The sequence below is a fragment of the Pinus tabuliformis genome, chromosome 3_1, assembly GCF_031772625.1.
Source record: "Pinus tabuliformis cultivar Carrire ecotype Pingquan chromosome 3_1, CPIR1, whole genome shotgun sequence".
Lineage (NCBI taxonomy): Eukaryota > Viridiplantae > Streptophyta > Pinopsida > Pinales > Pinaceae > Pinus > Pinus tabuliformis.
The window spans coordinates 864345887-864360434 of record NC_142301.1 but is presented as its reverse complement, the minus strand read 5'-3'; positions in this window follow the sequence as shown (position 1 = coordinate 864360434).

Sequence of the window (14548 nt, the reverse complement as noted above, 5' to 3'; positions counted from 1 at the left end):
CTTGTCCACCTACGAGCAATCTTTATGAGGTGTAGGCATTATCGATTCGGTTGAATCCTCACAAATGTGTTTTCTGTATAGAAACAGGTCGATTGCTGGGATTTGTTGTTTCAAAAACCGGCATTCGCGTCGATCCCTCGAAAGTCGAGGCTATCATCAAATTGCCTCCTCCTTCGAGTTTGCGCCAACTCCAAAGTTTGCAAGGGAAAGCGAACTTTCTACGACGATTCATCCCGAACTACGCCGAGGTCACTAAAGGTTTTACACGGTTGTTGAAACAGAACGCACAGTTCTTTTGGGACGAGATTGCCCAACAATCTTTTGATGCACTGAAACACGCATTGACCCATGCACCGTTATTGCATCCTCCCAACTACAACCAGGACTACTTCTTATACCTCGCAGCTTCGCATTCCACCATTGGAATGGTGTTAGTTCAAGAAGATGAATTCAAAACAGAGCATGTGATCTATTATCTTAGTAGAACCTTAAACCCAACTGAGTTAAAATATTCGCATGTGGAGAAATTGGCCCTGGCAGCCGTTCAAGCTGTCCAGCGTTTCCGTCACTACATTCTTCTCCGTAAGACTACAGTTATTTCGGATTGCAACCCTATGATTTATATTTTGACAAAACAACTGCTAGGGGGCAAGTACTCTAAATGGATTGTTATCCTGCAAGAGTTCGACTTGGAGTTCGAGAAGTCCAAGTCTAAGAAATCTTTAGTTTTTGCGGAATTAATGTGTGATTTCCCGAGTGCTGACACAGAGACTGTGGCAGAGGAGTCCATCGTGGACGAATCTTTGTTTCTTATTAGCACTTTAGATCCGTGGTATGGGTATATAATCATCTATCTCCAAACCCAAACCTTTCGGCCTGAAGCTTCCAAGGAAGACCGTCGAAAAATTCGGTTTCGATCCCAGCAATACAGAATTATTGGAGATACACTTTATCGCCGGGGGCAGACTTAGTTTTTCGACGTTGTTTAACTCACGAGAGGCTGAGAGAGTTTTGAATGGCTGTCACTCTGGAGCATGTGGCGGTCATATGTCTGGGTATGCCACAGCTCAGAAGGTGTTGCGCGCTGGCTATTTCTGGCCGTCTATGTTTAAAGATTGTATCCTTGCTGTCAGAACATGCCACAACTGTCAAGTATTTGATCGAAAGATGCGCGCTCCACCTGCTCCTCTCCACCCTATAATTGCCGCTGGTCCATTCGCCAAATGGGGCATTGACTTTATTACTTGTAACCCTCACTCGGCCGGGGGGCATGCGTATATCATCCTCGCGGTTGATTATTTTACAAAATGGGCCGAGGCGATGCCTACATTCGACGCAAGCGGCAAGACAGCTGCAGTTTTCGTATTCAATCATATCATAACTAGGTTTGGTGTCCCACAAGCAATCATTACTGATCATGGGAGCCATTTTCGAAATGTCATGATGACTGAGCTTACAAGCCAGCTTGGTTTGCGCCACGATAGCTCTACTCCTTATTATCCGCAAGCCAACGGTTTGGTTGAGTCAATCAACAAAGTTCTAGTCGTCATGATTCGGCGGATCATTGGTATCCATCGAACGAATTGGCATAACATGTTATTTTCGGCGCTATGGGCATATCGAACTTCAGTGAAAAATTCAACAGGTTTCACCCCTTTTCAGCTAGTTTATGGCTTAGAAGCTGTGTTACCTATTGAATGCGAAATCCCATCACTTCAAATGGCTGTCGAATTACTTCCAGCTACTTCCGCAGAGGAGAAACGGTTATTATACTTGGCTAAATTAGATGAGACTCGACGTGACGCTACTTTAGCTATCGAGACTCACGCGAAACGAATGAAAGCTCAGTACGATAAAAATGTAACCCCTCGAAGTTTTTCGGAAGGAGACCTAGTATTATTATATGATCAAGCTAACGATAAGCTAGGTGCCGGAAAGTTCGTTCCTATGTGGCATGGGCCCTACATTGTAAAGCGCAAGCTAGCAAAAGGGGCTTATGAGTTAGTTGATTTTGATGGGGACTCTTTGGGTAAACCCAGAAATGGACTTTACCTAAAGAGGTATTATGCTTAAAATGATGGGTATGGAGAAATTTTTAGATAGGTTAGATTTTCTTTCTAGCTAGCAAGTGTGTTAGTTTAGTCAGTGTGATTAGCTTAGCAAGTGTGGTTTTTTCGTCATTATTTTGGCTCATCTTGGTTTTACTCTTGATATTGTAGATGTCGACGTCTCTCCAAACATACATTGGATTTGCTGATGGTGCTTGTCGTAGTACACGGAATATCTCTTCCGCAGCTTGGGTTATCTATTCGCCCTCTGACGAGTTAGTTTCTATGCATGGGGTAAGCCTCGGTCAAACAACGAATAACATTGCAGAATACAGTGCAGTGGTTGAATTATTATCCGAATCTATTTCATTTGGAATTCGACGTTTGATAGTGAGGTTAGATTCTGAACTTGTTGTATTACAGCTTAATAGAGTTTATGCCATTAGAAATCCTGTGTTGTTAAGGTTGTTTTTGAGAGTGCGTCTCTTGGAACGTGAATTTGATTACATTGAATATCAACATATTCCAAGGTCTTTGAATACATTAGCAGATGCAATTGCTTCTCGAATGTTGGACAGACATTTACGATAATCATGCAAGTAAATTTAAAAACATTTCATCACATATGTTAAACAAGATAAGCCGGTAAATAGTGATATATATAGATAGAAGTGTGTCAAAAAATATATACATCGTCTTCGATCATAGGTTTAAAACACCTTATGATCGGCAAAATGATAGTACAAAAAATCAAAATGTCACATGTGACTACAAAAGTGACTAGTCAATCACTGGTGGTGCTCTCTGTACGACACCACTGCGCGGGCTACCTTACGCAAAAAACTCCTAAATGGTCCAGGGACCGCGACTACGAAGCGCTGAAGCCTCATTGGAATATCATCCATAGTAGTCTCAGGTATATCTGCCGTGAGACGCTCTAGATCATGCTCCAAATCGGCTAGTACTTCTGCTGTCGCATCCTGTGGGGCCGGTACCGGTGCAGCTGGATGTAGTCTATCATAAGGCCGGAGGTTGGCTGGACGCTGTGGGCCAACATCTGCATTTTGAAAGATTTACTATTAGTTTTGAGACGATATATATAAAAAATACAAAAAAATACATAACTAGAAAACTTGTGAAAATAAAAAGTACCTCTGTCGTCCCATTGTTCTCCCTGTGGAAGAACCATGTCCGGATCACCTCTGAAATCTGTTCCGGCATACGGAAAATCCTGTATCACAAAAAGCTGGCCCTCTAACCAGTCAAAATAACTATCTGAGAATCGAACTACTGTCGCGCCCTCGTCAGGATGCCGGGCCATTACCGCAACCCATCGTATCAGCTTTGGCTGCTGAGGACCCAAGATATCAACAGTGAGTTGTTGAGGGATCAGCATTGGAATTCTCTCCAAGGCAAAGCTCACGACTATAGGCCCATATCCAAAAGTCTTTAGTCGTCCGTTCCTTGCCTTGGTCAGTTGGCTCTTCATATGAGCCGACACAGCTTCGCACCAGTTGAAAATGGTGCCTCGGTAACAGTCAATTGCCATCCGCATTTGGGATCCGGAAGCAATGTGTAAAGCGGCCGCGCCGCAAATTCTGGTAACCGTGAACGCTATGACTTTGAGTTCCAGCAGAGTGATGTGTTTTATCTCTATGCCTTTTGAATGGTGAGCTCCAGGTGTGCACCAAGTCTCGCGGAGACTATCAAGGGATTGGCCACCCGGCCTAGTCCCCGCAAGGTTGAGTTGCTCACCTCTGTTTGGCAAGCCAGTGAGAAAGTATACATCCGAGGGCTCTATCTCGAGCTGGTGCCCTCCTATGTAAAAGCATTGTTCCTGTACGTTCCATCGCTCAACCAGCCATTCCAAGAATCTTACCTGGCCCCTCATGCCCGGTATGGTCCAATATTTGTACAATCCGCATGCTCTTAGGGCATCCAGAGAAGGTTGATGATTTATTGCAGCTTCATCTTCCTCTACATGCTCTCTTTCTCTCCAGTCTAACATGATTAATGCCTGCATATCAAAAAATAGCATTAGAAATTAATTTGGGAATTTTTGGTGGTTTTTTGAGAGAGTTGGGGTTTTGAAATGCGCGTTTCTCGGAGGACGCACCCCGGCTTTGATGCACAGGGCGCCCGGACGCAGCTGGCCTGAAGGCGGGCTGCGTCTTCCGACCTTTTTCCCGTATGAGAAAAAGTCGGGGGACGCAGGTCACCCAAAGGGCACCTGCGTCCGCCGAGAGGCGCATTCCAAAACCAAAACCCCCCCAAAAAATAAAACTAAAACCTAAAAATTGATTCTAAACGGATAGAAATGCAGAGTAGGATGTGTAAAATACCTGGATGAGACGGCGTTCGATTCCAACGGTCAGATTTTCCGCAGCGACCACGGGAAGTTTTCTTGTCAAAAGCCCTTTTTTCAACCTCAACAGTGAAACGGTAAAAATGACATGGTAAAAGGTCTTTTTATAGGTTTTTTGGATGAATTAGTTCATTTTTTACCATGAAAAGATGTTTTTGAATGTATTTTTGCCTATTTTAAACAGGTATGAGTAATGTGTCACTTTTGTGCAGGACAAAGGGATTTCGAGGGAAATTGTAATTTTTTCACAAACAAAATTTCAGAGTCATCTTTTAAGCCCTTTTCTGACTCCTAAAAAATGAAAAGATCGCCGAGTGTTTCTTTTTCACTCGTTAAAACAGAATTAAAAGACGGTCCCCTTTTAGCTCTTTTCTGACCGCAAAATCAGGAAAAGATTGCCGGGTTTTTGTCGTTTCGAACTCGATAAGGAAATAAAACGACGTGTCCTTGATCGCTTTTTACTTTTCAGATTAACGACACTAATATGAAAGTACTCCTTGGTCGTAAGATCAAGCGGTTCCCCCAGGTATTATTTTATACTTTTTCGGGCTTGAGGGACACAAATATACGAAAAAGTTCAACGTGGAGTCTTCTTTAGTTTTTTCAGACTCTCTAAAAATGAAAAACGCCGAGTTTCTCCTATACTGGGCTCGTTAAATTTTACAGTAGAGGACCTGTTCAATTACAAACAGGAACGAACCATTCCTTCCTAGGGTTCGAATTTAAACTAGGTTGGACTCGTCCGAAGGATGAGCTTACAATCAAGCATATGTTATCCTCCTCAAGCTTGTTAAAAATAAAGAGGTACTTGCCAGAAATGGTGGGGAAAAAAGAGAAGAATGAACCTATTTGTCACCTTTTGTCTCAGAAGAAACTTTATTACCGCTCTTGAACACGACACTTTTCATTCACCTGGGTTGGGAAATCTTTTACCTCACAGTTGACCAAGTCACTTTGAAAGTCTTTAACCGGGTTTCGGGGATTAACTTTGAGTTATTCGTCACCAAGCCATCTGTTGTGTCATTATGTGTTCAAGAGGTCTGCAAGCAACAAACTTTCATCTGCAAAATACTTGTCATCCATTTGATCATCCCTGAGTCTGTCCTTACAGCAACATTTCTTCAACTTGAACAATGATTTCGTGTTGCGGGCTTGCCTGCAACGGGTCGCTTTCTATCGACATCGACACATTATCTAGAAAGATGACTTAGGAATCGACAGTACCTTGAAGTCTGCATGCATCAATGGCAGGTTTCTCGCCTTTGACGTCAGTTTACATCATTGACTTTCGATCAGAGGATTCCGTGAAGTGTTCGACATCAAAACATCTATTCACATTTCACGGGTTGTGCTTGGTACTTTGAGGACCATTGACATTACTGGTGGTTTCTCTCACGCTTGTTAACAGTTTACATCATTGACTGGTAATCAAGTGGTTTCTACCATGTTCGACATCGAATCATTTAATCACATGGCTAGAATCGTACCAATTCGAGAAGTAGAAGTGAAGACCCTGGTTCTAGTTTCTACCATCCAGGCTGCGAGGAGTTTTGTATTCATTATCTATGTAGGCTCATCATAAACAGATGGCTGCGTCCATACTGTATCTACAAAAGTCTATAAAAATGATGTATTGCAAGATCGTTCCTGTATCATAGTAGTTAGTCCATTAGTTAAAGTTTTGAATCTGAGTATGGGAATGCCTACCTCAGTGATGATATAATCTTATCCATGTATTTTGTGTTGAAAATTGCAGGTTCCAATCAGGCCATCCACAAGGCAATCCTTGAAATGATAAAGCGCTTCACCCTTCCTAGAATTACAAAACCCTATTCTATTTCAGGCTTCGCACTTTAGGGGGCAATCTGTTACACTAAAAAATGTCACCTTGACTACTTACAGTTAGTATGGCTCAAATCAACAGTCATGCTACCCTCTTAGGCAAGTCTCATGCCTCTGTTATCCATCACAAACTCAAAAAAGAGAGAAAGTCTTGTAAAAATCATGTTTATCTCTGGGGTCGCAGGTTCTCTCTAGTCTTACCTGCGGGGACGCGGACCTTGTTCACAAAAACTGCGTCCATGGACGCTCTGTATGTAAAGGACAGGTGCGTCCCTCTGTAAAAGACAAAATGCGCGAGTTTTATCTTGAAAAAGTTACTTGTGGTTACTTCTAGAACATTCTAGAGGTCGGTTTGATGAAATGGATGCGCCTCCAGTTGGTTCATGTATCTCTATTAAGGGGAATCTTATCCCATCAATAAGGGAGTTATCCCACCCAAAGAGGGGGATGATCCCATTGATGGTGGACCAGAATAACCTCTTTACAGCACTATAAATAAAGGCATTGAGCCAGAAGGAGGAGAGGTTGGAGCTATACATTTTCTTTGGGTAAATGCTGCAGGATTTAGGTCTTCCATTAGAGCCTTTGTGAGGAGAGATTGTCTTCACTTGATTCTACTTGGGAGAGGGTGAGCTTTGTCAAAGTAGAGGAAAACCCTTGATGGACCCTGGGAGGAACTTGCACAACACCAAGGCCAGGTTGTAAGAGTTTCTTTGTTTCGTTATTAATACAAACTGGTTTATTTTTCTCAATAGCTTATGTTAATGAGTTATTTCATGTGTTCCTTGGTCTGCATGTTGGATATATGTTTTATTATATGAAATGCAAGTGCTTGGTAATTGTTTGATTGTTTGTGGTTGCAGGAATTGACTTGAAGGAGGAGCTCATCCGGATCGTCAAGAACGGACTTCAACAACAGCGTTTTGGAATAAGGTAAGCCTAAACACTTGTAGTTTTCATGTTATAAAAGGTGTATTTAGAGAAAGATCACTCCCTTTTGTCTTGTTTGTCATTAGAATGTCTTAGACTTCTAGGAAGGTCAGTCGTGTCCGCACCCTTGACAGATTCCGTGTGACAGTGCATGCCTTAACCGTATGTTGGGTGCCACACACCTGTGCACACCCCCACCCAACCACTAGGTGCTCCTGCCCACACCTTCACCCAAAAACGCGCCCTCACCATGCAACTGTGCCCAAGAATGGGCGCATCTCAACTTGCGCCTTCCTCCTTAGATCTGCGCACTAGAGCTGTGCCTAACTCCTTAGAGAGAAGTTTTTTGAGCATTGGATTGATGATAGAATGAGCTCCACGCTCATCCAATATATACCAAGTGTAGGGCGTAGTCCTAGCTACCCAGCCGACTCGCCCAAAGCCCCTACTCCATCGCAAACTCACCCAAACGCACCGTTGGCTCCACTCAAGTGTTGGTTGGCCTCCATAACATTTGTCACCATGCCACCATGCATATATATGCTTTCCCTCCCCTTCTATCATGCGCATAATAAATCGCACATCCAAGAGAGAGCTCGCCCATCACATAACCGCAGTCGTTCAGCTCAACTGAACCACACGTTCAAGCCTACCCACATGCATGCACTGTCCACCAACGCACCCAAGAATTGTAGGTCGTTAAATCCTCCTCCACCTGAAATGGTTGTCGTCCTCGACAACATACCATCCTGGTAGCCATCCACCAAGATCAACATCAATGTCTGTCTCATCCTTGGTCCATGATGTAAACTCCTCCCATATACTGCAAACATCCATGCAACATATGTAGAACTCCATTTCCACCATGTGTCGTCCTCATCCTGTGAATTGTCCTCCTCGTCTGCCTGATGCCAACATCTCTTCGTGCACTTCCTGACCCCATGTCTGAACTAGTTGGGTAGCTAATCCAACTGTCATGCTCAAGCCATGAGAGTAAACATACTTATGCCTTCACCAGTCTATCTCGGATTCTGCCACATCCCGGACTCACCAAGAATCTCACCACCATGTTTAGATCCATGGAAAGTCCATCCCATCTGCAACATGTCATGATGCTTGATGCCAAGCCATCCCTGCACCATCTGCCATACCTACTCAACCTATTTTAAGGACTCACTTCCATGAGCAGCTAACAATGAGCCCCATCTTCTTGTCATCTAAGAAAATGTGGAGGGAGTAGAGCCTGAAGGCTCACCCTCACTAATCATCTCAATCCATCTGTCAGGATCTTCTATCTCCATCCTCTATAGATAAGTGACCCGATCCTCCTTTCAGACATTCGGACTCACATATGCCTCCTCCTCATCATCATCATCCTTGACCACTTCTAGCCTTATGACAAATCTAAGATACTATCCGAAAGAGTCCTGATGACCAATGACTATTCGGTAAGCTTTGTCTCAACCATGGACAATCGCTTACTCATGTCTTCCATCCACTTCTCGTCCTCCATTTGCATCACTGCCAACTTACAATCAGGCCTTGTCACTCAAACCAATGGGTACATCTTCCCTTCCATCGTAAATGTACAGCTTCCTCAAATGTGGAACAATCATAGCATCGAATTGTTTCATGAATTCCATCCCCAGCACAGCCTCATAGTCATCAATTTGCACAATAGTGAAGTCGACGTTCCCTGTCCACTCACCAAGTGTTGTGTCGACCTTTTTAGCTATACCAAGAACATTATCAAGAGGAGAATTGACTGTCTTCATCTGTGCCTTCACCGGTACAAATTTCAGCCCAATTCTTCTCACAGTATCTTCTCCCATGAAGTTTTGAGAGGCCCCACTATCAACCATAGTGAGTATATCAACACCTCCAACCTTCATCTGAACATACTCCAAACTATTCCTCTCAGGATCCCTCCGAGATACCACCTTTGTAGCAGCAGGAGCACCAACTATCTGCATCATCCCCATAGAAGCTTCTTCATTCTTCGTATTAGACTATGCAATCGCAGCCACTTCGGTCTAGAAGGACAGTTCTTCACCGTATGTGATCCAGCACATATCCAACACTTCAAGGCTTTCTTCGTCTTCAAACTATCATTCGATTTCGAAGCATCATCCTTCTTCTTCTCTTTCGGCTTGTGAGACTTCTTCTTCCTATCATCAGAAGTGTCATCATAATGCTCCACCAACCTGTCCACAGTAGTAAAAGCCTCCTCAAGTGTTCTAATCCTCTGCCTCTTCACATCATTGCATGCCCAAGGCATCAACCCAATAATGAAATTGAACACCTTGTCTCTCTCCGCCATGTCAGGAAGTTACAGAACCGCTCTTGCAAACTCCCGCTGATATGTCTGAAGGTTCCTGGTCTACTTTATGAGCTTAATTTTCATCCTTGCTTCCCACGTTTCATCCTGAGGACTAAAATGGGTCTGCAAAGCTTTCTTCATCTCATCCCATGAAGTAATTTCACCAGAACTACCATTGGCAATCTGATCCATTCTCCTTCGCCACCACATCTTAGCATCTTTCGTTAAGAACTGAGCAGCTACCTTGACCTTCGTCTCATCATCAGATAGACCCCATCATTCCGAGTACTACTCCATGTCCCATAGAAAGTGGCCAAGAGTCTTTTCACTCCTTGTACCATCGTAAGATTCCCGTTCCTTGACTTTCACATGAGGCACTCCTCCACCTGAGTTATGCCTCATGGCCTTCTTCAACACCGTGATCTCATCTTTGGCTTCGTTAAGAGATTTTCGTAAGCCCACGATCTTTGCAAGACCTTGGTCTATTGCCTCTTCAACCTCCTTGACCGTTACTTCAAGTTGTGTACACATAAGATCAGTGTACTCGTGTTGAGTCTGGAGTTCATTGAGCTCTTCCCTCATCTTTGAATTGGCCTCTTAATCCCTATCGATCAAGTCCATCTTCTTATTCCAGGAAGCTTCCAATTCCTCCATTTTCTCCAACACTTTTTCCATAAGTGCTATAGTAGCATCTGGCACACCGTGACTAGACCCAACTTGAGATTCAGTTGCCATTTCTAACAGCCTCCTTCTTCTTTGTGATCTAGTTTCGACCATCCAATAGCTTCACCAAGATGCTTGCAACCTGAACCAGCTCTTGTTCCACTTGTATGTGAAGTAGCTTCCTTCACCTGCAAGTACCTGCTTCACTGTCTTCAACTATCAAGCTTCTTCAACCCTGAATCAACTTCAATATCTGCACTTCATCATGAGCAACCGTGCGCTAATACCACCTGTCACGCCCCCAAGCGGCTGTAGTCTTTCAGCCGCTCTTAGCGAGGTGCAGCACCACCGAACACTTTCTTTTCACCAATACTTACATTCGTGGACTACGCCTAACCACTTACTCCTACTTCGTTTGTGTTTCACAACCAAGTATTATTAATATTTCCTTTATACCAATGAACACCCATACACATTCATTATCATCAGCAATTATAAATGAAGAACACAATTGCACAGTATAAAGGGAGGGGCAACTCCCTGAACAATGAGTCTGCCCGATAATATATTACACAATCTTTTACAAGTTACAAGCTTTACAAGTATACTTGGAAACTCCAAGTTTCATACTTAGCCAAATTTACAATCCAAGGAAAAACTCAGTTGCCTAGCTCGTCGGCACCTCTCCACAGTCGCCGCACGACTCACCAACGTTTTGTTCACCTTCTCGCATGATCGTGTTGTTTTCCCAACTCGGGCGCACCTCCAAGTCACCACACACAGGCATCTCTGCCCAAGACACACCTCCGTTCATAATCTCAACACTTCACCAAGTCACCATGCACACTTGCACGCCGGGCGGGCGCTCACCCAAGTCGCCACGACCCCCACGCCAAGTCATCGCACAAACCAGGCGCCACACACCCGTGCATGCCTTAACCGTCCGTCGGGTGCCACACACCCGTGCACGCCCTCACCCAACCACCGGGTGCTCCTGCCCGCACCTTCACCCACAAACGCATCCTCACCATGCAACGAGCCTAAGAATGGGTGCATCTCAACCTACACCTTCCTCCTTAGATCTGCGCACTAGAACTCCACCTAACTCCTTAGAGCGAAGTTGTTTGAGCGTTGGATTGATGATAGAATAAGCTCCATGCTCACCCAATATATACCAAGTGTAGGGTGTAGTCCTGGCTGCCCAGCCGACTCACCCAAAGCCCCTACTCCATCGCAAACTCACCCAAACGCACCGTCGGCTCCACACAAGTGTTGGTCAGCCTCCATAATGTTTGTCACTATGCCACCACGCATATATATGCTCACCCTCCCCTTCTATCATGCATATAATACATTGCACATCTAAGAGAGAGCTCGCCCATCACATAACCACAGTCGTTCAGCTCAACCGAATCACACGTTCAAGCCTACTCGCACGCACGCACTGTCCACCCGCGTGCCCAGGAACTGTGGGTCATTACAGGTCGACCTCCATACAAGTTACACCACGCTCTCATGTGTATAAACAAGCTTTCCCCCTCGTCATATGCACATAATATCATCGCATACTCAAGTCATGAGCTCGCCCTCAACACAACCGCAATCGTTTAGCTCAACCGCTCGTCCGTTCAAGCCTACCCGTTCTGTCCACCTGCACCCAGGAACTGCAGGTCGTTACATCCTCATCCACCTGAAATCGTTGTCGTGCTCGACAACGTACCATTCTTGTAGCCATCCACCAAGATCAACAACAATATCTGTCTCAACCATGATGTCAACTCCTCCACATACTGCAAACATCTCTGTAACATATGTAGAACCACCGTCTCCATCATGTCTCGTCCCGGAAACCATATGTCACCAAGATCACCATACCAAGGTATACACCTCATTGGTATGCTATACATCGGAAATCATCTCAATCCATGATCATCGAACACCTTGTCGTAATCTCCACATACTGCTACCCATCGTGGAAGGGTGGCCCCTCCATCCAAGCTACATGTCACTGCAACATCGCGTGTCGACCTCATCATGTGTCATCCTCGTGTGAACTGCTGCCATGATACTCCAACAAAATGCTAACACATCTCTGCACATTGTCGACCCCCATGTCTAAACTAGTTGGGTAGCTAATCCAACTGTCACGCTCAAACCATGAGAATGCACATCCTCATGCCACCATTAGTTGTTTCTCAAAACATCCTGTCACATCCTCAACTCGATCAAGAATCCATCTCCATATAAGTGTACGCCATGCTTAGGTCCATGAAGTAGCCCTCATCTCATCTACAACATGTTGTCCATGATATCTGGTACTAATGTGCTGCATGAAGTCAGGCACATCTACCCCAACATCATCATCCATATGTGTGCCTCCTCAATATGAAGAGTCCATCTCATCAAACTCCGTCTCTCAATGTGCCACATCTAGGTCCATGAAGCAACCTTCATCATATCTGCAATGTGCCATCCCTCAAGTCTGCCATAGAAACAAGTATACACCTGTCTCATCCATGTGCTGCCCATGATCATAGATCAATCTGTTCCCATGTGTCAAGTGGTTAAGTCTCGGCTCAACCCATGCCCAAGTGTTGCCACCAAGGCATCATCATCGTTGTAACTCCATCACTCCAAAGTGTCTCATATCGATCCTCCACATCAAGTCACTCTTTGAAGCCATTCCCATACATGTACTTGAAAGTATGCACTCCATCCTGCATCAAAGTCTCTGACCCCAGCTCCTCAATGCATCAGATCCTCCAAGTCCACCATATATGAAGTCCCTAAAAGTCACAACAATCTCATGTCATCATGAGCTCCATGAGTCATCTCCAACCAACATCTCAGCAAGCATACAAGCCACGGCCCAAAGGTCTCTGCAAGATGCCTCAACTCTCCATGTAGTAGGAATGCTCCATAGTCTGCTCACAACTCCATCCAAGTCCATGGCCTTCTTGTACAAGAGTGCACAACCTCTCCATCGACTCATAAGTGAAACATCTCCATGTCACACTAGCAAATCCACCTGCACAACATCCCTGCCTTGGCACTCCTCCTTGGATGCCCATAAATGACATCTCTACAAGTGCTCCTGCATAATGTCCCTGCATAAGATTGCCATGCTCCATGTTTCCAACCTGATGTCCATGACTAAGTTGCGCATGTAGTCCAACCAAGTAGACCCATCACAACAATCGGTCATCCTCATCAAAGTCCGCAATCTTCGGTCTAGTGAACTCGGTCACCCAACCATATCATCATCATCACGAGTCCCTTCCATCATAGCTCCCCCACTAAAGGTTCCACCAAGACTTGCTCTTGGTCTCAGCCATGAGAAGTCCACCCAAGTATTATCGTACCTCAAGTGTGTGCCCTTTAATCTGTCCATGAGTCATGCCGGGCACTTAGCCAATTCTCCATGTGGCTAAAGCATGATCCAATCCTCCACAACAATCATCATGTTCCTCCCTTGTCACGGGCCTTTGTACCTTCTACCATAAGGTCACAAACAACCCCAACAAGTCCTGCAACAGTAAAAAATCCTTGCTTCTCCATACAAGGTCTCATCATAGTCATCCATGGTAAGATCCTCCCTAGCATCGGCAAACTGATTTTTCCCTTCCCTACATACGATCCATCTACCAAATGCTCGAATGAAACACAAGTATCAATACTTACTTCATCATCATCATCATCATCATCATGAGGCTCCTCCATGGGAGTATCCTCATCTATCCATGTCTGCAAACTGCACGATCCTGGTCCAACTTGATCAATCTCAAGTCCATCCTCCTTCATTGTCACATCTGCAACATCCTCAATCATCTCGGCTTCCTCTTCCTTGTCAGCACAATCTGCAACTTCATCTTGCTCCATTGTCCAGCTAAGTTGAAGAAGTTCGTCTTCAACATTTCTTTCCAAGACTTGAAGTTCCTTTCAAATCCGAGGATTCTCTTCTTTCATCTGCTTCAACTTGTATAAGGTAAGCAAGAGCTTCCCTTCGCATTCTTCCAAACATGCCATGCCTTGTCGTTCAGCTTGGCCCAAGCACAAATCTTCACCTCTGCTAAACCTGTTTCACCATTCACCTGAATCACCCTGATATTCCACCTATCACTTGCAAAACTTGAGCTTCCTGCCAAGTCTTCGGTCTTCGTAGAATCAGTTCCTTGATTCAGTTCACCAAGTTTCTTACAAAACTTGGACCAGCTCTGATACCACCTGTCACGCCCCTACACCTACGGTAGTCTTTCAACCGCTTATAGCGAGGTGCGGCACCACCGAACACTTTCTTTTCACCAATACTCATGTTCGTGGACTACGCCTAACCAATTACTCCTACTTAGTTTGTGTTTCACAACCAAGTATTATTAATGT